The sequence below is a fragment of the Armigeres subalbatus genome, unplaced genomic scaffold (genome assembly GCF_024139115.2).
Source record: "Armigeres subalbatus isolate Guangzhou_Male unplaced genomic scaffold, GZ_Asu_2 Contig393, whole genome shotgun sequence".
Taxonomy (NCBI): domain Eukaryota; kingdom Metazoa; phylum Arthropoda; class Insecta; order Diptera; family Culicidae; genus Armigeres; species Armigeres subalbatus.
Window position 1 is genome coordinate 27,333 of NW_026943144.1, and position 3,984 is coordinate 31,316.

The window sequence follows — 3,984 nt, forward strand, 5'->3', positions numbered from 1 at the left end:
AAACAATTCCTGGAGGAAATTGCAGGAAATTCCGGAGTATAATTTCAGAGGTATTATTGGAGAATCATTCGGCAACATTCTTGGAGAATCATCAAGAGGAATTCCTGGAGAATCTTCCGAGGGGATTTTTGGAAGAATTACCGAACGGATGCCGGCAGGCATTTCTGGAAGAACTGGTGGAGGGAGTCGTGAAAGAAACAATTTGTGTAGGATCGACTGGAGAAACGACTGGAGGTATTTTCAACGGAATTCTTTGAGGATCCTACGGAGAAATTTCTGGACGAACTTATGGAGGAGCTCCTAGAAATATTTCTAAACGAATTTCTGGAGAAATTTTCTGAAAAATCTCTGGAGGAATTTGCGGACGAATTCCTGGAGGAATTTCAAAAAGAATTCCAGATAGGGCTTTACTGGAGAAATTCTTGGAAGGATTCCCAGATAAAAATCTGGAAGAGTTTCCAAAAATATTTCTAGAAAATATACCAAATATTCAAGGAAGTATTCAACGAGAAAGTGTAACGAGTGTCCCCTGAACTTTCTACTGAGTCTTTAAAAAAAACTTTGACGTATTTGTTTATGAAATTTCTCCAAGAATTTCTCTGATTTTTTTCATCAAATTATTTACCGTGGCAATTGTGAGAAATAGCCATTCAACACCAGAACAATTTCAATTTCTTGTCGACATTCGTAAGAATTTTCAATCTTGGAAACTAATGAAAATTTACTGAGAAAATTGAAAATAATTTCCTTTTGAAATTTAGAACTTTCTGTAAAAATGTGGTACATGGAAAATCCGAAGTGACATCCCTAAAATTCCAAATACAAATCTGGAGTACATCCCACGAAAATCAAGACAAATTTCTTGTGGAAATGAAAAAGAATTCATTGTGGTAGTTGTGATTTCCCCGCAAGAACATAGACAAAATCTTGTGGAAATTGAGATGAATCTCCCGTTTAAATTTTGGAGTAATTTCTTCATTTGCCCATACGGAAATTGTTATAAATTTCCAAGGTTATTTGAAAAGAATTTTCAATTTCAATTCTCTTGAATTTCTTCAAAATCTATTCTTATTCTCGACGGGTATTCTCAAAATACCGATAACACAGAGACACAGACGTCTTACGGTTTATATTTTTTGTAGGTTGTTAATCGACCCCCTATGGCGCTTTGATCGATTTTTCTAGTGTTTGACTTTCGCGCACCACCACCATTTGGTTGCGGTTTGGCCACACTCAGTGATTTTGGCATTGGAAGGCAATGCTTCCATGACGATGATTTTGATTGCATTTTGTTCTAAGTGAGACGTCTGTTTCTCTGTGCCGAAAAGTTCAGATGAATTATGCAGAAATTTAAAAAAATCAAAAGTTGAATAGATTTAATCAAGTCATTGTAGAATTCTGTCTTTTTTGCCGTTTAGATTAAATTGCGTTTGATGCAATGATCGAAATACCTTTTTTAAGAGACACGTCGAAAATGCCACCGCTATTTAGGAAAATTTAAACGAATGCTGCAATCGCAAGTTTTTGAACCAGCACACAACTAAAAAAAACACGTTTGACGTCTAAAATGTGTTGCAGTTATCAACCTTGTCAATGTGTTTTGGCGTTTAAGATTTTTAGCCCGGGACATTAGTTTATTATGTATAACTTTTGTAATATTTATATTCTCTGCATATAGAAGTCGCAGAATTTATAAGTTAGTAATCAAATTATATTTTCTATTCACTTTATTGATTGTTTTTTTTCTCCTTTATTTAAGTGATTTTTATATTTTTAAATTAAGTTCATCACTAGCTTATTGATTGTCTTCAAGTACCTTTAAATAGTAAGATAAGTCTTCAAATATTTTGAAAAGTCTTCAAAATGTCTTCATGAAATAAATGTCTTCACAGAGATTCAAATGTCTTCAAATTGAAGACATGTCTTCAAATCTGGCATCCCTGTTCTTGCATAACTGTACGGTAAACTTTAAAAGTAGAAAAAATTTCATTCGGAAAATTTCCAACAGTCGCTAATAAACATGAATCTTTATTTATTTGTAGCAAGCGTTATTCAGGATGGTCCATTTTCACCCAAGAAGAGTGACTTGATGTGAACGCACTTTGCTGAGCTGAATCTAATTAAATCATTTGCTTGCATGCTCTGATCAGTGACAGTAGCAGCCATGATACTAATAGCTACCGGAAGTTCCATAGCTGCGAGCCCCACGAATATTTTCGCGGCTGCTAAATCTGCCGTAATTGGGAATTGCAATTACGGTTCCATATAAAAGCAAAGAAGGATGAGAACTGCCAAACGCCAGAAAATCATGCGGTCCTTAATGGATATCACTGGTCCTTGCAACTCAAAATTGAAGAGCTTGGACGAAAGTGGACAAACTTAATTGAATCATTTGTTTGAGAAACTGCATATATCTATTTTTCACAATTTCGAGAAAACAACAAAAAACTGTTTTTGAACAAATTGACACCGAATCTTTCGATTTCTTCGACACAGATCAATGGATTATGGCAAAACGTAACATCCTGGGGCACCAATGCAAAAACTGTAAGCAGTACTCCATAATTGCTTTTTGAAGTGCGTGGACATATGTCGTTTCTCAAACAAACGAGAAAAAATTCATACATTCCTGAACAAAATTTTTTTTTCGTATTTTTTGCCTTTGTACCGCGTAAACTCTCGAATCTACTATTGACAGTGACTAACATGCTACTAACTTGCTTTGCAGAGTTGTTATACATATTCGGTGGAATGGTTTGCGGGAAATGAGTTTTCAAAAAATTGTCGTACTATCGTTCTTTGCATTAGCATTAGGAACAATCATCCCAGAATCCAAAACCTTATTCGAAACGGAAGCTACGCACAACTGTCATTTTTATTATTCCACGCATGCTGCGAGGCAGTAAAGCTGGAATAACATAAATAATAGTTTTGCGTAGTCTTTGTTTTGAATGGAATGCCCTTGAAAACGCGAGTGTAATTAGTTTTGGATTCCGAGAGACTTGTCCTTAAGCAATTCGCACTAATATTGATTTGGGACGAACCACTATTTCCTAGATGGAAGGCACTCTTCAAGAGTCAAGATCTGTCCTAGCCATGTCCTTGCGAATGCTAGGAAAGGGGAAGAATGGTTAGTTGGACACATACTTAAGAAAGATGTAGATATAAGTCAACACTCGTTTAGGTAGAACGTGAAACACAGAAAGAACTAAAATAGAAATACAAAGTACGAAAGGGACGAGCCTGAGATTGAACCCACGACCTTCCGGTTATAAAGCAGAAGCGATAGCCACTAGGACACTGAGCCAGCCGTAATTGTCGTTCGTTCGTTATGCCTAACGCCCATTTTTCTTAACGTCAATTATGCTTGTCGTCCATAATGCCTGACTTATTGATGCCTTATGCCTATCGAGATTTATCCTTATCACAATAATATTTAAGGTTGAAAATTTCCTCACATAAGCATTGAAATACATTTTAACTCTTCACGAAATAGCATCAAAGAATTGTAAACAAGCTACATCTTCTTCAATGATGTTTATTACTTCCAACTCGAAAATCAGGATCAATATAAATATTATATCGACTGGCCATCATTCTTTGCTCAAATATATTGAAATAATTAAAAACTATAGGTTTCAAAGCAAACCAAATATTACCATCATGATCGCTTGTATTGTGACATGACGCATGACAATCACGAAAATTACTGGTTAAGATACAGACAATAGTTTTGAAAGTAATTTTCTGAAAAATATGGTCTGGTCACTTCCCTTTTATGCTTTCGCCTTTTCTAACGCACGAGGAAGATATCAACGTCACTATGTGGATTAATCAGTATATTTTATTTATGGCTGTGGTAAACGAGTTTTCAGTCAAAGATTGCTCTTAACAAAGTTGTAAAATTCAATGAAATAGCATGAAATTGTTCCATATGCTTTTACTATTTATAAAAATTATGCAAGCGAATATATCGAATTCGCC